Here is a 24,145-nt window from a genome sequence, read left to right on the forward strand (position 1 = left end):
GGTGCACCCCTTTGTGGGTTTTTTGCACAGTCTTGTTGCACAGTTTAGCCTTGATTGTTGTTGGTATTACTGGGAGGATTTGACCTCCAGGCCATTTGGCTGTGAGGACCAGCTGTGTTTACAATGGAAGAACTCCTTGCGCAGGAGACACCCTTATGGGGCAGGACTTGCTTCATTGGGGCTTTGGTGCTCACTGAGTCTGCCCCTTAAATGTGTCACTTATGAATGTGAAGAGTTGTAATCTGGTATGGTCTCACACTGACCACTGGGTACACTGGCTCTTGGATCTCCAAGGAGGTGCAAAGTCAGCACTGCCTGTGGCCACCCAGCAGGAGCTACAGAGAGATCTTCAGATTCCTCCTCTTTGTATCAGGTTTGGAAATGCCCAGTCGAGGCCCAGCTGTGCAGCAAAGCAGGCTGCCGATGGTGCATGTCTTGGGCCTTCTTCAGGTTTGGAAATGCCCAGTCGAGGCCCAGCTGTGCAGCAAAGCAGGCTGCCGATGGTGCATGTCTTGGCCTTCTTTTGATAGCTTTGGGGCTCCCTGACCCAGCTGCAGCTTGTTTGACAGCTTTTAGGCTGAGAAAGCACAGACCATTCATATACAAAAGCCACTTCACACAGCTTGGGTGGGGTTGTAAATTGGGTAGGGTGGGGTCTCAGGGAATCTCTAGGATGGAGTAACTGCCAGTCAGCCCTGCACTGGGGGTGTCACAGCACAGGAACAATGACCGTTGTGAGCACCTCCATCTGGAAGAAAGCTGCCCCCACATTCCTGCCCCAATGCCAGACAGTCCAGTTTCTCCCTCTGTGTCTGGGTCCCCCAGAGTCTTGCCCGGAACTGGAGCTCAAAGCAAGTGGCAGCGTGTATATCTCCCCCAATTAAAAAAAATGGCACACCTGGGTGCCAGCCCATTCCGTGCCTCAGCACCTCCTACCAGTCTCAATGTATTTTCTAATTTACCTCTCTAGTTGTAGTACTTCCTCTCAGCCAGCTTTCCCACAGTTCTGGATGATCATTGTTATGTATTTTAGTTGTAATTTTGATATATTGTGGGAGGCAGCAAAGACAGGTTTTTACCTATGCTGCCATCTTGATTCTAGAAAGCGCTTGTCAAATTATTCACCACTATGTAAACCTAAGGTATCATCATCATTATTATTGAGAATTAAGTCTAAATTTCTTAGCTTGACATTTAAGATGCTTCATAACATGATCTTTCAACCTATATTTTCAATTTTATCCCCATTCCCTCATATAAATTTAACTTGCAAATAACATTTTCACTTTATATAATTCACTTGGCAATAAATCCTGTACCATCCCATGTTGCTTCTCCTATTGTTTCTTCTCTTTCAATCCTGCATGATTTCATTTTTCACAAATCTGTGTCCCCAGTGAACAGATAAACTTCTGAATGACAGAGTTCATAAGTACCTTGAGCATCAAGGCTGTTTAATAATGTTGATTGGTTTTGTTTGACACACTGGCTTAGGTTCATCTTCACTTTGGAAACTCTCACTCTGGAATTTGGTGTCATAGTCAATTTTGCATGAATTTTGAATTGCTTTGCATAATTATCATGAAGCTATGTAATCTTTGAGAAGCAAAATTTTGAAAAATTATGTATTGCTAACAAACACCTTTAACTGTGGTTGGGACTCAGTGTCAAACAGACCAACAAGCAGCTCCTAATCCTATGTGCCCTTTTCAGAACTATGATCCCATGCATCCTGATGGCCTTTTTATGACCTTGGGAGTATTTTTTATCAGTGTACATTTGTTGTTATCGCTTGAATGATATTCAAGTAAATTTTTTCCATTGAAATAAATTCCCAGAAGTCTGAGAAATCAAGCAGAAGAGAAGAATATGTAAGGCACAGTAGAAACTATAGGGTAAATCTAAGAGAGGTTTTGGAAAGCATAATAATTACCTTGCAAAAATAGCTACATTCTAGTCACTGGGACTTATGGAGATGAGATGATAAAAATAGAGGTTAGAGTGATGAAGTGATGGAGTCACAAGCCAAGGAGTGCAGGCTACCTCTAGAAGCTGGGAAGAAACACACACACACACACACACACACACACACACACATATACACATAAAGAAGAAACAGATTCTTCCCTCAAAGCCTCCAGAAGGAGTGCATGGCCTTGCTGACTCTGATTTTAGTCCTGTAAGACCTATTTTCAGGGTTTGAAACTCCAGAATAGTAAGATAATAAGTTTATGTTATATTAAGTCACTAGATGGGTGGTAATTTGTTGCAGCATCAGTAGGAAATGAATACAGTGGTAAAATAAAAACAACCCTGAACTAGAGATCTGTCACAATCTGGCTTCTGCTGCATGCATAGTAATTGTGTTATCTCAGCAAAACCACTCTACTTCAATTTCCTTTCCTGTAAAGTGAAATTAGACCTGCCTTACAGTGTTGTTATGAAGTTATCATTACTCATGTGAGCACTTTGTAAAGTGTCTTGTGTTATACAACTGTTAGGTGTACTTTGACTAAGTCAAAGTACAGTTAAGTCAAAGGGGAAGAACAGGAATGAAGACGTTTGTCTTTAGTGTATTAATACCTTAAATTTACACTCTAACCTATTCTGTAACAACCATGCTGTGTTCCAAGTGGCCTCCTGCAGGGATGGACATCCAGCACACTTGTCTGAGCCTTCCCCCCATCAACCAAAGTGAACATGGCTAATTGGTTGCAGAATCCTTTGCCCAAGAGTCAAGACTCAGCCTTAGAGACCTTCTTAACCCACCTGCAGGAGGTTGCTATCAACGAACTAGAGCTGGCAGGCAAGAAGAAACTTAGCAAGTTTGGTCCCTTGGCCAGCAGCATGGACATCACCTGAGAGCTCCATGGAAATGCAGATCCTCAGGCCCGTCCTGGAGCTACTGACTCAGAATCTGTATCTTGACACGATCTCTGGGTGTGTCCCTTGTACTTGTTGAGAGGATATATTCTGGGGTGGTTTGAACTCCAGCTGTATAAGTTATTATTGTGTGGCCTCAAGCAGTGTCTAGAGCATCAAAACCTGTTTTCCCATCAATACAGTGGAGAATAATACCCACCACGTTGGTTTGTTATGAGAATTAGAGAGGCTGCACATGTAAGGCATTCTGCACAGTGCCTGCCAACAAATGCTCAGTTAATAATAGTTCTTTTCATTGTACGGTTTTGCACCCTCTACAGCTGCTAACCAGACTACACATTCATTCAGCATTGCTTGAGCCTCACCACAGGGTGGATTTCCAAAGCCCACAGAGGCAGGAGGGGTGTGTGTGTGTGTGTGTGTGTGTCAGAAACATGGTCAGAAATGCCTGTCCCAGATAACCAGGACACTGTACTTTTTGCAACACGTATCCAATGCCAGGTGGTCTCTTCGCTGCACTTGGCTTTAGCAGAAACCTACTAGAGTCTAGACAGCCATGGAGACTGATGACCCGTGGGAGAGACAGAGCAAGGGCCAGCATTCATGCTGAGTGGCTCTGGGCCCATGCCTCTACCTTCATTTCCTTCTGAACTTTGGTTTCCATGCAGCAGAGCCTTCATCAGGGAGCCCCTGCTCAGCTGCCCCCTGGCGCGCAGCTGCAGCAGCGGCGGTGGCAATCCCTTCCCCGGGTCTGGGGGGCCGAGGGGCTGGGCGGAGGTGCGGGGGGCGGAGCTCGGCGTCCTGCTGCTGCTGCCTCCGCTGCCGCCGGCGAAGCTGCCGCCCCTGGCTCGGATGCTCAGGCCCCGCTGCACTGCCCTGCGTGGACAGACGGGTGCACGCCGGGCCTGACGGATGAGCAGCCTGGCCCCCGAACTGCCACCTCCCCATCTGGCTCCGTGCCCGGCGGTCCGGCGGTGGGGGCGGCCCCGCCGTCTCTCTGCAGGCTCCTGCGCGGTCTCCCCGCCGGCTTCTGCGCGCCGCCTCTGCTCTTTACATAGTAATTTCAGTTCCTGCAAGCGCCCTGCTCGCTCCGGCTCCCGGAACAGGTCTCAGAAGAGCCGCCGCTCCGAGCACACCGGGGCCATCCGTGCGGCGCGGAGAGCCGCTGCTTGGGCGATGCGACGGGAGCCCCCACCGCAGCCCCGGCAGTGGCCCCGCCGCGCCGAGAAGAGCGGGGCGACAGGCAGGTAAGGCGACCGACCCGGGCCCTCAGGGGAAGGCGACGCCCCAGCCTGTACCCCCGCCGCCCAGTGTCCAACCCCGGGGACCGGAGCAGAGTTGTGCCTGGTACTGATGGGGGATTGATTCGGCCCCACGTTACCTGGTGATCTGTTGCCTGTTGCTCTTGTCTCCATCCCATTCTGCGCTCCTGGAGGGGCTGTCTTGCTCCCAGGTGATGAATTTCTCTGCAAGGTCATTGCTCCCTTAGGCTCTGACTCTGAAGGTAAATGGGAAAAGACGCTGCAGTTCTTGTTCTTGGGCAGGAGGGATTTATAATCAATGGATCTGCACACTGTGAATATCCCAATAGGCAGATGTGGTGTGTGTGTGTGTGTGTGTGTGTGTGTGTGTGTGTGTATGAATGCTACACTGGCATGTTTCTTATTTCCCTGTGCTTATTCTTATTCTCTTTAAGGTCAAGACACTATTGTTGTACATAAAATATATGCGTTTGTGTGTGAGTGTATGCAGACACCTTTACATGTATACAGTCTCTCTTAGATAGGCGGAGTGGGAAGGAGAAGGGCGGGCAGAGGTTGATCAAGGGAAATCACTGTAGAGACCTGTTCGGTGTCTAGAGGTGAACTTTGGAACCAGATTAAATCAGGGCTGAGGTTACAGGCTATAAATGGTTCTTGGGGAGATGGACATTAGAAAAAACAGCTAAAGAACAACTGTCAGCAGTCCACACCGCAGATCTTCGTGTTATCCAGGCAGATCTGAAAGACACTGCCAACAATGGACAGGGAAAGGGGAAGGGGGGGAGGAAGGGGGTCCTTAGACACTGGAAAGTGAATTTCGTTTGGGGGGGTGGGAAGGCAGCAAGTCCCTGGCAGGTTTAAAGGGCCTTCTGGAGGGAAACTAGGAGAAATCTCTGCTCGGAACGTAGGCACTTCAAGGTTAGGATGATGAGAATGTCCAGCAAGCGGCAGAGGCAGTGGGGAAGAGACGAGGGTTTGGAGGAGGAGGAGGAGGAGGGGAAGCAAAGCTCTGAGAGTCACCTAGAAGCAACCACCATTTATGAAGGCATCTCTCTCTTTTCAGATTAAATCAATACCTTGGCTATGCTCCATCTAAAGATGTTTCACAAGACATGGAAGATCCCTAGGTCCATGCTTGCATTTTGTTTTTGCAAGGAATCTGGGTCATGGTGGGACTGGAAGTCACTGAAGTGTTTACAGCACCAGCAAGATTTGGAGAGAGAGTTGATTAAGGCTTAGCTTCATGAAATATTTACACATCTCTTACGTGGGCTTTTGTTTGCTCTTGTTGGTGCTGCTGCATATTTTGCTTAATGATTGGAGCGGACTTCTCCCAATGTGCTTGTTTTCCAGTTATAAACTATTGTTTCTTTTCCATTGTGTTCACCATTGGCCTGCCCTGAGTAACAACTGTGGGAATAGAGATACATGAGTCACAGCAGACAGGCAGAAAATATTTTCTGCTGCTATCTGCGAATGGCAATCGTTTGTATGATAGGATGTTCTTTTGAAGGAGAATCATGAAGAACATTGTTTTAAGGCTTTGTGGGTTCTTAGGAGGGGGGGAATAGGTTGTTGATTCATAAGCAGAAAAATAAGTAGCAAGTGCCATTGCACATCTAGATGTTATTTCATTGGAATTTATTTTGGAAACAGCACAGAGGAAGTCGTAGAGACTCAGGTAGAGTGTGTTGTGGTGTGGTGAGGCTTTACCTAATCACTAACTAGCCTTTCATAAAAATGACAAGGACAGGCATCTGAGGTGCACAGCTTCATAGGGGAAGTGTAGGGTTGAAGAAAGATATGAGTCAGGTCAATTGGTGATGGAGGTCAGCAGTTTCCAACAAACTGCTTTGAAAACTTGGGTATTTTTTTAATTGCCTCAATATACTTACCCATTGCACTTAATTATTTGTCCCTGCAACATTTCTTTGATTGTGCCTCAAAAATACATATAAAAGGATATATCAGACACACCTATCCTTTACTGTATGGATTTTTGGTCATGAAAATCCCCTGCAGCTTATGGGGAATATTGTTCATGGAATCACAAAATCACAAAAAGAATGGCCTCAGAGAGGCCAGACATGCAATTCCAGTCCCAGCTCACACTCGAGCTCCTTCAGTGGCAGCTGTCTCTACCTTTTATATGCTCATTCACTGATTCATTCATGCATTCAACAAATATTTCTCCTGAACGAAACATGGTCCTAAATTGTGGGATTGAAGAGGGAAAAAGACACAGTGTCAGGCAGGAAGCCTTTGGAGAGAGGGAGTGAAGCTGGTTCAGTGCTGTGTCAGGGCGAGCACAGGGTGCTTGGGAGCAGGTGGTGGAGGTGGAGAGGACAAGGACAGTTCCCAAAGACCTGAAGAATCAGAGGAGCTAGTCTGGTCAAGAGGAGAGAGAAGGGCAGTCCTGGTGCAGTGACCAAATATGCAGAACCCCAGAAGAACAGGTAGCTCTAAGTAGTTGAAAAGCTGTGAGTAGATAAACATGGGAAGATGCAGACAGAGAAGGGAGCAGATCCATCTTCAGGGTGAAGTCCAGAAGAGCCGCTAACTCATCTGTTCAGCCAATCATTTGACCTGGAGAAGTTAGGTAAATGCATTCATATCAAGGCTCTATGTTGTTCACATTACCCAAGTTCATATGCTTCAAATGTCTTGGAACTATATTTACCTTAATTTATAAAAGTCTGATTAAAAGGGGGAATGTGTCCTTAAGAAAATCGCATTTTTTTCGTCTTATAAAATGTGAAAATGAAAAAATGAGAGAATGGAGCTTTGATTTTTAAAAAAGTGAGTTTTATAGAAATGCAGGGGATTTTATTTTTATAACAGCAGTGCTCAGGGCAAACGGATAAAAAAAAAATCTGTATATCCCAACCATTTCATTGTCCCAGATGATTCCAAAAGAGAAACTGAATGAAGAAAAATGTAACTTAGAATCAGAGGCAAAAGAAAGCCCAAAGGCCACATGCAATTTAAAGTTATTTTTTTAAGTGAGGGAAACATGTACAGTACTCCCATAGTAATCAATAAGTGCCCTTCTAGACATAGTCACAACCCATTGTGAAGTCAGTTTACTGTGTATAATAGCATTTTATTTTCAAAAAATAAAGTAAAACAGAATAGAAGGATAAAATTCACTGGATATTTCAATTAAATATTTATATGTATGAGCACACTAGACCATGATGCAAAAAAAGTATATTTTATTATGCATCATGTTGCCAAAAATCTAAAAGCTACTGCTTTCAGTGAATTAGAAAACAAATGCTTCCAGTTTTCAAGACTCCAAGAGTCAACTAGAAGATTAAATACATAAGCATTTATACAAAATTCTGAATAGAATTATCGGGAGAAAGGCAAGACATTATGATTTACCAATAAATTCATGGCAGTAAGGTTAAAGGAGACTGCGAACCTCGGGGACTGAATTAGCCTACAGAGCTTCAAAGAGAAGGTATAACTTGAGCTAGTTTATGGAAGATGGACAGATCTGAGTGGATAGTGAGGAAGAGTTGATGATATAGAAGGAAGTAAAGAATGAGGTGGCATAATGTGAAGCTTGTTTAAGACTCATCTAGGGCCATGGCCAGGTAGCTCAGTTGGGTAGAGAGTTGTCTGGATACACCAATATCGCAGGTTCGATTTCTGGTCAGGGTGATAGAAGAATCAAGCAATGAATGCATAAGTAAGTGGAACAACAAATCAATGTCTCTCTCTAAATTTTTTTTAAAAAATCATTTAGAAAATAAATTTAGAAAATATTTTTAAAAATCATTTAGAAAATAAAAAAATGAATATCAAATTATGGGGAGAGAATTGCAGCAGAATTTTTGTTCAGATGAAAATATTACTCAAGAGCTGCTATTTATTTTATATCTAAGATTTCTTTTCCTAATACATCTACTCTAAGAAAATCTGGACAGAGTGGCCAAAGCATCATAAATTTGTCATTTCCTGCCATCTTTTTATTTCTTTCACAATAATTTCCAGGCTTGGCCTGTTTCAACTGAATTTAACGGTTGAGCTACTGAAATTACGTGATGCGCATATTGTAGCATGATTAGTTCATTTCTTAGAACACAAGCACAATCTTTAGCACAGGAGGTAAGGGTGATCAAGTTTTAAACTGAGTGAATCCTTCAACAAGTCTCCATTTTTTTGTGAAAGTCATTTTTTTTTTCAAACCTTAAAGGTATTTCTTTTTTTCAATTCAATTGGGCATGCTTTTCTTTTTTTTAATTTAAATTTAAATTCTTTGTTGTTTAAAGTATTACATATGTTTCCTTTTCTTCCCATTGACCTCTCCCTGGCTATTCCCATGCCCCAGCACATGCCTCACCCTGCTACTGTCTGTGTCCATGGGTTATGCTTATATGCATCTATACAAGTCCTTTGGTTGATCTCTTACCCCCACTTCCCCTGCTTCCCTCTGAAGTTGGATGATTTGTTAGGATGCTTCTCTGTCTCTGGATCTGTTTTTGTTCATCAGTTTATGTTGTTTATTATATTCCACAAAAGAGCGAGATCATGTGATATTTATCTTTCTCTGACTGGCTTATTTCACTTAGCATAATGCTCTCCAGGTCCATCCATGCTGTTGCAAATGGTAGGAGTTCCTTTTTACAGCAGTGTAGTATTCCATTGTATAGATGTACCACAAATTTTTTTAATCCAATTATCTGCTGATGGGCACCTAAGCTGTTTCCAAATCTTAGCTATGGGAAATTGTGCTGCTATGAACATAGGGGTGCATATATCCTTTTTGATGGTGTTTTTAGTTTTTTGGAATATATTCCTAGAAGTGGGATCACTGGGTCAAATGGGAGTTCCATTTTTAGGTTTTTGAGGAAATGCCGTACTGTTCTCCACAGAGGTGCACCAAACCGCATTCCCACCAGCAGTGCACGAGGGTTCCCTTTTCTCCACATCCTCACCAGCACTTGTCATTTGTCGATTTGTTGATGGAATCTCCTTTTTTTGAGTGCCTCTCCAGTGCAAAGCCCAGTGCTAGGCACTCAGTGCCTTCTTAAGATGAACCAGACCACTTCGGACCCATAATAACAAGAGGAACACCAGATGGTGTTGAATTTTCTCTTTCGGGTTGTTTGTGCTGCTAGTCCATCATTTTAGTTAAGGACAAATGGTCCCGTCTTTCAATGATTTGACTTATGATTTTTCTACTTTAGGATGGTGCAAACACCAGATGCATTCAGTAGAAACTATACTTGGAATTTTGGTCATTTCTTAGACTCTTATTGCACAGTGTGCTACTCTCTCATGACGCTGGGAGGTGACAGTGAGCTCAGCTCCCAGATCACAAAGGTAAACTCCGGGTACTCTACAATGGATTCATTGTGTTAGAGGATTTTGCCCAACTGTAAGCTGATGTGAGTGTCCTGAGCATGTTGAAGGTAGGCTGGGCTAAGCTATGATGTTTCATGGGTAAGGTATATTAAATGCATTTTCAACTTACTATGGGTTTATCTGGATGTAACCCCATCTTAAATCGAGCAACATGTGTATTTAAATTAGTGTGTATGCATTTTTAGAGAATAGCATCAGTGTTTTGCAGTAGCCTAACAGATATTTTGAAGAGACCAAATCAGAGAAGAATGGCTTTACCTGTGTTTTTTAAAACCTTTGCTGAGCCTCTTTCAGTGCTTCTGTCTCTCCTATGAAATAAAATGTTATGATATTTATATACTTTTAAATAAAGCTATACCTTTACTGAAAAACAGTGCCAGTTAAAATAGAAACTCACATGCTTAAATTAGTTGATTTGGAGTGCAGTCAAATATGGTATTTTTTTTTTTTTTTTTTTTTTTAATTTTTTTTTTTTTTTTTTTTTTTTTTTTTTTTTTTTTTTTTTTTTTTTTTTACTCAATGTCTCCCCATTCACAATTCAGACCAGACAAAGAGCCTGAGCTGAGGTGTATATGGGGTAGGTTTACTCTTCCTCCTATTTCTGTACAGTCAGTGTAAGCACACAGCCTGTGGTAAGCACCAGGAGGCCGAAATTCACTTTTTAATGAAGATGTTCCGGATTTACCTTTCATCTTCCTTCTCCACATCTGAATGTTTGGATTAGTGATAATCTAAGTTTTCTGCATAAGAATTCTTACTGAAATAATAAAAACATCTCCAGACTGCATTTGAATTTAAAAGACATTCCTTAATTTCATGGGGAAAATGTAAATGCTTTACATTTTAGATTACTTACTGTCTTGAATGCCAGTGAGGAAATTTTTCTCAGAGTTTTGTAGCCAGGTATATTGAAGTTGGCAACATAGTAACAGCTTTCTAACTTTTCTAGGTCTGTAGTTAGATTGTTGGTTTTATTTTGAAGCTAGCCACACAATTGGGGCCTGAATTATTGTTGACAAGCAATAATAACTGACCTTCGCTGGAAGGTTAAGTGTTATGACCTATTAAATACAAGACCAAATCTGGAAAGTGGGGCTTAAACATACCATGTATATATATATATATATTTCTAAATATATTTTATTGATTTTTTACAGAGAGGAAGGTAGAGGGATAGCTAGAAAAATCGATGAGAGAGAAACATCAATCAGCTGCCTTCTGCACACACACCCCCCCCATCAGCTGTCTCCTGCACAGCCCCCTCTGGGGACGTGCCCACAACCAAGGTACATGTCCTTGACCGGAATCAAACCTGGGAACTTTCAGTCTGCAGGCCGACGCTCTATCCACTGAGCCAAACCGGTTTCGGCTAAAACATCTATATTTTGCAATGATCCCAAAAGCATCGCGATAATCAGATATGGATATCACTATTTAGTCCTGCCTTTATTTACAAAGGAATAAAAAGGTAAGAGATGCATCCCAGGCACATTAATTAACTTGTCCTAAATAACCGTTAGAGCTGGGGCTAAAATCCAGACCTCTTAGCTGATCATCAGCTCAGGGAAAGAGGAGCGGGACCTGCAGAGAGGTGGACATCTCGTGCCTGATAGGGGAAGGAAATCAAAAGGTTCCTGCAGCCCTTCTTCCAAAACTGAGGGTAAATGCAGTGAGTCTTTCTAAATGACAATGCAGTGATCTCTGTCCCTGAGGTCTGATGTGGCAGAAAAATTGTGGGGATCAGCTGTGTGATCTGAGGCAAAGAGCTTTCTCGGCTTTACACGCCGATTCCATTTTAAAATGGTAATTCTTGGGTCCTAAACCCAGTGACTACCCAAGTCTGCCCTAGGAAGATGGATTTAGTAAGCAGTCATGGCCTGTGACACTTGCAGAACTAAGCAAACCCGGGGGAGAGAACGGACAAACTCAAGGTGAGACACAGTGAAAATCTAGTCACAGGCACCTCCAGGGACCTCAATGTCATTGCTAATTCAGTGGACAGCTGGACAGAGAGCTCTAGAGCTCCTTAAAAGAAATCACATTTGCATCTACTGATTTCTGGGGAGAAAGGAGTTGCAGAGAATCTTTTTTTTTTTTTTTTTTTTTTTAAATCCTGAGTTACAAATGGTTTAGCAAAGTGGGAAATCTAGTTGAGGGGGGAATCATCAAGATGTTTTCTGTGGGTAGATTCTTGATTGCTTTTTCAGGATGTTGATTTTTAAATGGCCTAAAATTAAAACAACCATTACTATATCTATGGGACACTCTTCTCAGTCTTTATAATGTAAAACTTAGGGTAAATAAAATTCTTGAGGGAGTTCAATGTCTGTGTTCACTATATTTTCCAAGTAATCAGAGCATCTTTTTTTGTTTCAATTCGTGTCATCAATTTTCCTAAAATGTAATAGCCTGTGCCTATGTGTCTGCCTTAATAAGTATAACATGGCAGATATCATTAGGGTTTAGAATTTTGCATTGCCTCCGGGTTTTTATTCTGAATTATTTCTGTGTAGGACAGGGCTGCTGAATGTAATATAGGATTTTTAAATTGTTTTTCTTCTATTTTACACTGATCTGAATATGCCTTCTTATGATACACTTCGCAAAAAGTGTGCTGGTGTTAAAAAAAAAAATGCAAAGGACATTTGATCCATTGAGGGTTCCACTCTGTTGACTTTGGTCTTTGCCTTTGCCATTGTGTCATTTCAGAATGCTCATTTCTTTACTCTACTTTCTCAAACCTCTCCAAACATGGTTTAAAGCTCAATTATTTCAGTAAACCTTCTGAGACTCTTACAAGCTGTTTCCAACTACTGTTTTATATATAGTATGAATTTTTAATGCATACTTAATTATATTGTTCTCTAAGCATGCTTTCTTTAAATCCTATAAATTATTTCTCCTGGAAACGATGCAGGTAAAAATGTAGCAGCTAGAATTTCTATGCTAACAAGAGTTTTAATCAGAGTGGGGGTTAATAAATGGATGTACACTTTCCCTGCATTCTTGAATGAGTGAAAATGGCTTGTGACAAATGAGTGTGGAGGATTGGTCTTGTTTTCATGTTGACATATTCTGAAAGCAGCCAGAGAACAGAAATCTGTCAATGTCAGGTCAGGGGCTAAACTCTGATTAAGGGAGTGAAAAATGCCTGTGCAATGTCCTTTCACATTGGGGATGATTTCTTGAATATATATATATATATATATATATATATATATATATATATATATTGTATATATATTCTCAGAGCAGAAGAGTAGAAGAGGCTTTGCTATGAGCATCTCAGAGGCCTGGTGCACTTTACTTAACCTGCCAAGATCTCAAGTTTGAGGATGTAGGTATGAGATCAGAAATTGCAAACTGGCAGTCTATAAGCCCAGCAGGAAGATTGTGTTTTATTTGGCCTGCAGATATTTATTTTTAATCAAGACAATAGTTAAAAATCAGAGTATCTGTTATTAAAAGAAATGAAACACCAGCCCATGTTCTTTAGGCCAGAGATGAATAACAGTGTGTGCTACCTCTTTACTCCATGACAGTCTCCACTACTCCCTGCTGTCCCTCTGACCCTGAGGCTTCATGTAAGTCACTGGTACCCAACAGCTTCACTTGCTGGTGTCAGCTACCTGGGACCCATGGGTATTGAATGCCTGAATCAGAACTAATGCTTTCTCAGTTCCATTGAGCTCTACAGTGCTCTGACTGTGTTCATGAAATTGACCTTACTGTACAAAGTAGAGAGTTCGTTGTACTGAATGTCGCTAACTCCCATAAACTATGGTGAGAGTCTAAAACTTTCCATCATCCAAATGATATAGATTCTATGAAAGGTTAAATGAATACAAACTGAGTTGACCTGGCCTATTAGAAGGAGAATGGTGGGATGTTCTGTGTGTTTGCATGCTTGCTTACATGTGGCCAAATAAATAAGTAAATAAATAAATAAAGGCAGAACAGTTTTAACAATAATTATTCTTTAATTTGACCAATGACTATGATTTTACATTGGACTACTTTATGAATCTGTTGCTGTTTATTGTTGTTTTGTGAATTTTTAAGTGCACCGTGTCTTTATTTTATGTACAACTCTTCAGGTATACATCAAGCTTACAATTGCCTCCTGAGAACCCAAAGCATACCTCAGTCTTCCCAGTAATGGTGCGTTCTATTTGACAGGCCTGGCCGTTGAGACAAACCTGTCAGACGTAGTGTTGATTCCCGTCCCAGACTGTAGCTGTGTCCATACAGCTGAGAAATGCACATCTAAGGATGGGTCTGTGCTTTCAACCCATCACTGAAGCTTATCACATCACTGTGCCCCACCATCCAGCCTATTGTGTAGAACCGTTCGAAGGGTCAAAAGCGAGGTGACTGGGTCAGGGCCGAGTTACCCATGTTGTAAATCAAGGCAGATGCCCTTCGGAGAGAACAAGTTGGGAAACTCAGGCAGGTCTCCAAAGTAAAGTCTTCGTAGCTCTCTGAAATCTCTCCTTCTTTCTCAACTTCTGCTGCCACTTACTTTCCTCTTCATGCGCCCTTCGCTGCACACCACCCCCACATTGTACCGCCTACTTTACTTCTAAAAACATCTTCACATCTAATTATTAATCCCAAGGTGTCGCTGCGTCAGCAGCTTCACTCCAAAAAAGACAGTCCTGAGAGCAGCGTCAGGGAGGCCAACAGAGGACACAGTGCCCCCTCCTTCAGACAGAGCGCGTTCCCCCAGGATGCCCAGGTCTTTAAGTCAAGTCAGGTCCCCTGAGATGGATTGATAATATATATAAAACACTATAGTTGTTAAAAAAAAATCCTTTAGGGATAAAGCAAATGTTTTCTTAGTGATTTTAAACGACACGCCTCTAGTTAGTTACACTGCAACTTTCATGCTTTCTTCTGAAGGCACTGTTCTCCTATTCCCCTGGGCGTTACTCTGATGGTTAGAATCACAGTGGTGGGTTTCTAAAAGACCGTCCCTCTGGGGTTTGTGGCTTTTGTGAGCAGTGAGTCTAAGTCTCGTGAAGGGACGATTAAAGTTAATAACCCAAGCTGGATTGAGAGTCCATCAGTATTTCTGCTTTGCAGATCAAAGAAGAGCATTCCTCACCGAAACCAGGTTCGATCCCAGTCAAGGGCATGTACCTTGGTTGCGGGCACATCCCCAGTGGGGGGTCTGCAGGAGGCAGCTAATCAATGTATCTCTCCCATTGATGTTTCTAACTCTCTATCCCCCTCTCTTCCTCTCTGTAAAAGAAATCAATAAAATACCAAAAAATAAAAAGCATTCCTCAAAATGGAAGTAGACATTTACTTAGGAGAGGAAGTAAGGGGTGTGAAAGGTAGTTGGCAGAAGGCCCTGATGTAGGGAAGATGGGTGCCTGGATCATGGACTAAATTTGTGGGTGCTTTGAGTACTTGATATACAGGGGTGGGCAAAAGGAGTTCACCGTTGTGAATACACAAAACACAGAGTTTACTCTTACATTGTTATTTGTTAATTATTGTGTCATTTGTCAGATGAACAACTGAAAACCTACTTTTGCCCCACCTTGTATATGTTTAGACCCTGCACTATGCCAGGGATTTCAGGTTGAAAAAAGTTATTTGAGAGTCTGACCTCTCCAGTAATTCCCAGACACAGTACTAGGTGTGGTTATGAGTAAATATAGTGCAGCCATGGAGTGGGCTCCTTTACCGGCCGGATCCTCAGGAATTCCCCTGGCGGCCTAAGCACCAGACTCCTCTCTGGCCCCAACCAGGCACCCCTGCGCCTTTCCCTTCCTTCCTGGAGGCTCGAGCAGTTCAGCGTAATTTCAGTTTCTCTTCACAGCTTCGCCACCTGCTCGCCACACCTGGGTTCCTTCCTCCCGGCCAGGCCACCTGGAAAAGGAGAGAAGCCTTTCTCACACTACGTTTCCTTCCTGGCATTGAAATGAAAATGTGGACACATGTATTTTCTACTTCATTATGCTAAAAACAACTAAGAAGCAGAGGGTAGTAAAAATTACCCAAGATGGGGCAGATTTCAGATTAAAAAGTCTTCTAAGTTTCTGCTGATGGGTTCGTTATTTACTATAGGAAATTTTCACCCCAGGCATATACCAGATTGTCAGTGTAACTTCATCCCTCCTCCTTTTTCTTTCTTTCTTTCTTTTTTTTCTTTTTTTTTTTTTTTTAATTTTTTTTTGGGTTTTTTTTTTTTTTTGTTTTTTTTTTTTTTTTTTTACAGAGAGGAAGAGAGAGGGATAGAGAATTAAAAACATCAATGAGAGAGAAACATCAATCAGCTGCCTCGTGCACACCCCCTACTGGGGATGTGCCCACAACCAAGGTACATGCCCTTGACCGGAATGGAACCTGGGACCTTTAAGCAGTGCGCAGGCCGACGCTCTAGCCACTGAGCCAAACCGGTTTTGGCCCTCCTCCTTTTTCTATTCAAGGAAAACATCTACCAGTATAAGTGCAGTGAATGAGGGCAACATTATTATAGAAATCACTTTCTGATCAAGATTAGCATAATCGATAGAGAAACTGCTCTACATTACTATCTTAATAAATCACTTGTCATTGGTACTTTATCATTGCTCATATTTGCTTTGTGACACACTAGTGTATTTGAAGATGGTTTAAAAGCTACTTTTAGATTATTGCTTAGATTCTCAGGGATCACCTCCAACCTTGAGAGATAATCATTATTGAGTAATGTACCCATTTCAAAGTACTGAAAATACTCAGCTGTTTTCATAGATACTCAGTAAAATATTCCAAGCCCTCATGCTATCTTTTCTAAGGTGGTTCTCAACACTTTTTCCTAGACTTCCTCTCCAGGATTAGGGCCCTCAAAGTTCAAGTGGTAATCCGGGTCTATGGAATGACTGGTGAATGATTGCATCTCTATGTATTTATTCCAACTCAGAGGTGAACTTCCTTGCCTTGCTGCCCAGAATGTAGCAGCACATGGGAAATGTGAGAACATAAGGATATTTAGATTACAGAACTAATGATGATGAGTAGAAATGAACAAATGACAACCGAACACGTGGAGAACGAGGAAGTAAAGTGGAGTAAAGGGTGACATGAAATAAAGGAGCCAATCATGGTACTTTGCCATCCGGGTTCTAAGGCACGAGAGAACCAGAATACATTTATCTTTATACATCTGCCTTCCATTGTAAGGAAATGGGTTATGGAGAGACAGTAGGTCTATAGAGTTAACAATCTCCACTTTTAAAAACTTCATTCTTTAGACTTCTCTTCCAATGGCTTCATACTAAAACAAGTCGTGTCCCTGTTAACAAATCTATGTGGTTTGTGCTATTATTTTCCCAATATTAGAGATTAGGAAGCATATTAAATAACTTGGCCCAGGCCCCAAACATAGTAATTGTCAAAGCTGGGCAAATTCAGAGTTGGCCAACTTGAAAGGCCACATGCTTCACCATTGTACTATAGTACACTATTATTAAAATTAGTTCTATGGCCCTGGCTGAGTAGCTCAGTTGGTTAGAGCATAGACCTGATACACCGTGGTTGTAGGTTTGATCCCCAGCCAGTGCATGTACAAGAATCAACCAATGAATGCATAAATAAGTGGAACAACAAATCTCTCTCTCTCTCTCTCTCTCTCTCTCTCTCTCTCTCTCTCTCTCTCTTTCTCATTCTCTCACTCTCACTCAAAATCAATCAATAAATAAAAATTTTAAATTCTATGAACACTGGATCAAAATATGAGAAATAGGCAGGATTTTATAGACTGATTTACCCTATCTTGGATTTCATATTGTGTTGCTTAAAAACCAAATGTGAAAGCTTCTGATTCAGTGACAAGTCATTTTTTAAACAAACAGGGTAAGTTCAAGGACAATTTAGGTTAAAACTTTATAAATAATTGTATAGGCAGTGCAATTGAAAACAAAACAGTTTATCAAACTATCCAGATGAGCCAAAACCGGTTTGGCTCAGTGGTAGAGTGTCGGTCTGCGGACTGAAAGGTCCCAGGTTCGATTCCGGTCAAGGGCATGTACGTTGGTTGCAGACACATCCCTGGTAGGGGGTGTGCAAGAGGCAGCTGGTCGATGTTTCTCTCTCATCGACGTTTCTAGCTCTCTATCTCTCTCCCTTCCTCTCTGTAAAAAGTCAATAAAATATATTTTTAAAAAATATCCAGATGACACATATGTTCAGCCAAAAATATTTCTTTCTCAAAAGAGAAACCAACTACATATCACAAAGTCACGTGCACTTACACATATGCACATACACATATAACAAGAAAAACCAGGCATGACTCTGTGTTTAACCTGTGGACTTTGGACTTAGAAACTATTTATAGAGCCAGTGTTTCCGGATTGATGTTTTAATCATAGACTTTCATTTACTTATGAAAGTTGAGCAATTCCTTATTATAGCTCACAGCTAAGTGTCCTAGTTACAAATAGAAGGCAAGGTAAAAGGTAATCTATGTAGAGGAGGCCCGTTTGGATCACATTCCTTCTTAAAACTAGTTTCTAATAAACTAATGGTACTTGGAAGGATGATGAATATACATAGCTCTGTCCATTTTGAAAATGAAAATCCACTAATTGTTTTTTAAAGCATGACTTCTGCCTTGATTTTTTTTTTAGTTCCTTGATAAGCAATTGCTTTTATTCTAGAAAAAAAAAGACAAAAGAAGCACTAATCTTATTTTTTTTAATACATTTTTTTAATTGATTTCAGAGAGGAAGGGACAAGGAGTGAGAGATAGAAACATCAATGATGAGAAAGAATCATTGACCGGCTGCCTCCTGCCTGCCTCCCGCTGGGGATCAAACCCACAACCTGGGCTTGACCAGAATCAAATCCAGGACCTTTCATTCCCCAGGTCAACGCTTTATCCACTGAGCCAAACTGGCTAGGGCACGAGTCTCATTACTGGACTCCTGTCATCAATCTGGAATGTTTTTACCTCTTCGTCTTGTTCCACAATCTGAACTCTTTGTTCCAGGGGGTGGCACAGTAGAATTCACTGCTTTTCAAAAATGTAGGGGATTCTCATCAGTGATCTGTGAGATGATTTTAGTATATAGATTTATTTTTTATTTTAATAGTTATGATTTTATTTTAATATAACGTAAGAATAAATTTGAAAGTCTATTTAAAAATATTCTTTATAAAAAATATATTACTGGCACATCAAACCTAATTTTACAGATAACATTTCTTAAGACGAGGCTAGCATTTTTAACTAGCGTACCAGTTACAGTCAATTGAATGAAAAACATTAAGTAAAAGATGGTTTAGATAAGAAGCACATTAGGCAAAAATCATGAAAGAGGTACACAATGTCACAATCTGGATGTGGCACAGGAAATTATGTCATTGCCCTAGGCACCTCAGCTTCTCTAGAAATGAACGGGTTAGTCCAAAAATCCCTCAGATCAATTCTAGCTCTAATGTTCAAAAATTTTTTAACAGTTCTGCATTTTATTCCTTCTATCATAGGCCTTTTTTCTGAATTAGGTCTCTTCAGCCTTTTCCTAACTTAGAGAGAACCTTCTTATCTCCTCTTTATCTTCATCACTGCCAAGCATTTATGCATTAATTCATTCACACATGTACTCATGACACAAGCATCCTATGTTGAACTTATATACCAAGAAAGATGGGCATGCAGGAAAGATTACAGAGTTTTTTAACTCTGATTTCTGTGTTAAATGAGTTTAAATGTCTGTGATTCTCATTGAAGCTAAAGCCTTTGAAAGCCCTGGACTTCTGCCATAATCTTTTCTTTGTACTTCCTGAATGACTAAGAGATCTCCAATGGAAAGTCCCTCCATTGATAAAAACACATTCAAGGCTTATATTACAAATTTAAAACATATGTGGTACAAATCCTGAATGGGATTATACATGAGAATGGACAAAGGGGTTTCTATGTTTCCTAACTAGAAAGGTCTAATTCTTGGGCCATTTTGAATACAAAGGGGGACAAATTAGCACTGTCATTATTTTTTAATAGAGGGTAATACCTTTGTGGGTTAATTAGAAGCTTTAATAGGTCTGAGTCAAATGGGGAATTTTAACACTTAACCAGGGTTTTAAAAATCAGTTACATTGAAGGAGGAATTAAATTTCAATGGCCTTTGTTGTTTTTTATGTAATTTACTGCCCACAGGTAATTAAGGTATAACTATTATTATGAATATTTTTCCTTGGGAATTTGTCCTTTAGAAACAGCAAAAATTTTGTAAAGCGACTGAGTGTGGTAAGTATGAACTGTCACAATCATCTATGTAATGTTAATAGAGCTGTCTTATGCTTGCCAGTAATTCATAATAATTCTCTATAGCAGTAAAAAGGATATAGCTGTGGTTTCCTGCTGGAGTTTCCATACAACAGTGAGAAAAGCATCAGAGGATGCAGTTGGTTGTGGTTGTTTGCTCACACACTGCTGTTCTTTTCTCTTTTGTAAAAAACAGGAAGCTGAAATTTGTTCTTTACTTAGCTCAATTGATGTTTAATAAGGACATATCTGTGTGTCACTATGGGAGGATATAAAGATGAAAAGATGTATCCTTGATTTTTAAAGACCATAAAATCTTTATATTAAGAAGCATTAAAGAGGTGTAAGCACTCATGGCAGAATTTATCTATTTTCAATGTACATACATTATGATAAAAATTTATTAACTGAAATTGTTTTCAAAATTTTAATGTCTGTGTTTTTCCATGAGTAGATAGAACTTTCTAAGCGTCACATTCAAACATTTTGAAAAAAAAACAGCTAGTTAGCTCTGGGGGTTTTGAGCTCTAGTAATTGCACCAAAGTTCAAATTAGTTTGTTAGTTTTTCTCTAATTATGGACCAAACTCCTAATTTCCCAGCCCACTAGTTATGAGAATTGGGCAAAAGAGCATATTCCAAATCCCTTTCTCAAAAAAAAAAAAAAAAAAAAAAGGTAAAGTAAAATGACACACTTGGGCTTAATAAATCAGTACTATTACATTTGAGACTATCGTTTTTTGTTTTTTTTTTCAAAAAGAAAGCCATGCACACAAAAAATATTTATAACCAAGTACATATTCTGATCATAGACTTATGCAAAAGACTTAATGTAAGCTGTATCAGTTTGGAAACAGAACCACTATGATTTACAGAGTTGCAGTCTGAGACCCTTTGGGGGATTCCGACTGAGGGTTTCTGGCTGAGCAGTACTCACCCTGTGGAAGCACACTGACCACCAGGGGGCAGCTCCTGCATTGAATGTCTTCCCCCTGGTGGTCAGTGCCCGTCATAGCAACTGGCCATTCCACCATTAGGGTCAATTTGCATATTACCCTTTTATTATATAGGATAAGTTTCAAACTTCTCACAATTGTGGGGGCTTGTAAAGAAGTCTATGGAAAGCAGTTGCTTTTGTATCTAATGTTGGGCCTGACATTATCGTAGGTTAGCAGAGCTGGCAATGGGAAGAAAAGCTGAATGTGCAGGGACTAACGGAACCTGCAAGACAAACCAGAGCCTGTGCTGGATTCCTACCTCCTCCAACCCTAGTAGTGACCTGGGAGAACCATAGAAGGAGCTGGCACTATTCACGGGAACACTATTCATGCACCAGGCCAGTAGCTGGAGATGGGGATCTGGTGAGAGGCAAAGGCCATAGCCTGACTGTCATCTGACATCACCAAGGTGAGCTGATAGCACACAGCACCTGCTGCACCACACTACCCCTCTGAGCCTAGTAACACAGCTTCTTCCTCTGCCTTCTACATCTCACACAAATTGCCCTGGTAGCAAACTATAATGAAGAACCATCTAAGGATGGTTTTGGGAATGGGTTTCCACCCGAGATAAATTGACACCCAGTACAAAATCACCACAAAAACTAGCCAATAGAAAGAGAAATGTCTAAGGCCAGAAAGTCCCTTGTTTTGGAATTCTGCAAGATTCCTTTCTGCCACAGGACTCGGAATCCAGTCTGCCTATCGGTTATGTTTAAGACATTTTCTTCTATAGATTTACACAGGTTTCCTGTACACAACTTTCAGTTGTCTGTTCACTTACATTTCATAACTAAAAACTCAGAAGAAATATCTATTTTGGAAAGTTCCAAGATTCATGGAATTTAAGCCACTTAACTCATCTCTTCAAAATATATATATCTCATCTTGAGATATAAAAATTAATCAGATTAACTCAGCTCAGGGCTGGGTGTTGTAGCGATGAACATATTTTCTACCACAATGGATTCCAAACTCCATTTTTAGATTTCTGTAGGTGCTACAGAAGGTTCATATGATGTTAGAGAAAAGCAAAGGCTCAGTTAGAAAGCAGCTACCTTCCCAGTGTTTCTTTTGTTTATTTTGTTTTGAGACTCTTGCCTACAAGGATGTATGCAGTGGTCCTGTATGTACTGGTGAGCTTCCAGGGCTGAGCAACCAGCTGTTGTAGCCAGAAGTCCTGCAGTGCTGGGAGGCTGGCTGACAGAGCCTCGAGAACTCCTTTCATTTATTCTCTGAGTCTTTATCAGTGACGCTCAGCCTCTTTTTTGCCCCAGCTCACTTGATAAATGGTGTTTACAGGAGGATCCCCCTGTAATTCCAACTTCCTGTCTCTTACCTAAATAGCATATTGAAATGCAAGTAAGTGGCAAAAAAACACACAAACAATTCCATTTTAAAACTAGTCAGAAGAATTGAATAGACATTTTCCCAAAGAAGACATACAGGTAGCCAGAAGGTACACGAAAATGTGTTCAATTGCACTAGTCATAAGGGAAATGAAAATCAAAACCATAAAGAGATACCATTTCATACCTATTGGAATGGCTATTATCAAAAGAGAGAGAGAGACAGAGAGGGAAAGAGAGAGAGAGAGAGAGAGAGAGAGAGAGAGAGAGAGAGAGAGAGAGAGAGCGCGCGCTAACAAGTGTTGACAAGCATGTGAAGGGTACCCTGGTTGTTATAAATATAAATTGGTGCATCTACTATGGAAATAGCATGGAGGTTCTTCAAGAAATTTTTAATAGAACTATATGATTCAGTAAGTCTATTTCTGGGCATTAATCTGAAGGACACAAAAACACTAACTCAAAAAGATACCTACATTCCCAAATGCACTACAGCATGATTTACTGTAGCATCCTAAGTGTCTATCAATGTATGAATTAATAAATAAAATGTATGAATTAATAAATAAATTAATAAATATATTGGAATATTATTCAGCCACAAAAAAAGAAGGAAGTCTTGCCATTTGTGACAACAGTGATAGGCCTTGAGCGCATTATGCTGAAAAAAATAAATCAGGTAAAGAAAGACAAACACTGCATGATCTCATTTACATGTGGAATCTAAAAATAAAATAAAAAATAAAATAAATAAAAAGCTCATAGATAAAGAGAACCAGATTGGTGATTTACCAGAATGTTTGGGGTGCAAAATGGGTGAAGAGGGTTGAAAGGTACAAACTTCCAAATATAAAATAAGTCCTGGAAGTGTAATGTACAGCATGGTTAATATAGTTCATAATATTCTATTGCATATTTGAAAGTTGCTAAGAAAGTAGATCTTAAAAGTTCTCATGATCCTATCTAATAAAGAGGGAATGTGTTAATTGACTGCCACGTCATCAAAGATGGCAGTGCCCACAGCCACAAGTTGGTGGCGCCCAGTTCCTTCAGCCCCGCTGGGATGGCAGGCACACGGTCATTCCTTGTGCCTGCCTCCAGAGTCCCCCAGTCCGCTTTGCCTCCCAACCGCCCAGGGCTGGCCCAAGGCGACTGCCCAGCCAATGCCCGAGGTGCAGGCAAGCCTCAGATGGCAGCTGCCTAGCCACCGAGGGCCGCTGAAGGCCCAGGTAACCAGGGCTGGCCGAGGCTTGCGATGCCAGCAGTGGCAGCAACAGGTGTGATGGGGCATCACCTTGCCCTGATCGCTTGGTCGCCTCCCACCCCTGAGGGGTCCCGAACCGTGAGAGGGGGCAGGCTGGGCTGAAGGAACCTCCTCCAGAATTTTCATGCACTGTGCCTCTAGTATAAAAATAATGTGTAACTCTGTGTGGTTACAAATGTTAATTGTACTTACTGTTGAGATCATTTTGGAGTATAACTATCAAATAAATCACTGTTGTTTACCTGAAACTAATAAACATTATATGTTATTTATAGCTCAATAAAAAATACAAGTTAGTATTCTAATTTTTAAAATAAATAAGTTATAGTCTCTTACTCAAGTACTAATAAGAAAAAAATATTATCTTTCATATAAGCACAAAAAAATCTGGAACTCAAATTTTTCAACATCCAAACTATTTTTATAATTTACTTCTTAGTAAAGGAAGAACCGACAAATCTACAATTTAAATAGCCACAAAAGCAAATAAAAATGGAAATATCCCTGAAAATGAGGAAAGTACATAGTTTTATTAAAATTCATTTGATACACAACAATTGATACAACTAGGCAATGCTCTATTACGTTTTGGATGCATTAGTGTCAAGTGCAGAAGCATTGATTCCAGTTAAGTGTATTATTTGCCTGTTACAAATTTCTGCACTTGGGGTGGGATGGCAATGTATCTATACATACAAAGATGGCAAAGATTTCTTTCCTTGTCACGAATGACTCTGTAATCTAGTAGGA

The 24,145-nt window shown here is 40.8% G+C and overlaps 1 protein-coding gene and 1 non-coding gene across 3 annotated transcripts in view; one reads left to right on the forward strand and one right to left on the reverse strand.

The window, feature by feature from the left end:
• The first annotated feature begins 3,679 nt into the window (after positions 1-3,679).
• The window catches only part of GPRIN3 (GPRIN family member 3), a 65,332-nt gene continuing 44,866 nt past the window's right edge, over positions 3,680-24,145 (forward strand). Inside the window, exons 1-2 of one of the 2 annotated variants that reach the window (XM_036411489.2) lie at positions 3,680-4,130; positions 20,952-21,191. The gene's annotated coding sequence lies outside the window, so the exon portion shown is untranslated. The remainder of the gene's footprint in view (positions 4,131-20,951; positions 21,192-24,145) is intronic. The other variant, XM_045570785.1, reaches the window with a different exon arrangement.
• On the reverse strand, positions 10,039-10,170 carry LOC118710633. The gene has a single exon (XR_004985466.1). It is a non-coding gene; the product is annotated as a small nucleolar RNA SNORA51 (small nucleolar RNA).

This window comes from Pipistrellus kuhlii, unplaced genomic scaffold (assembly GCF_014108245.1).
Source record: "Pipistrellus kuhlii isolate mPipKuh1 unplaced genomic scaffold, mPipKuh1.p scaffold_m20_p_1, whole genome shotgun sequence".
Classification (NCBI taxonomy): Eukaryota; Metazoa; Chordata; class Mammalia; order Chiroptera; family Vespertilionidae; genus Pipistrellus; species Pipistrellus kuhlii.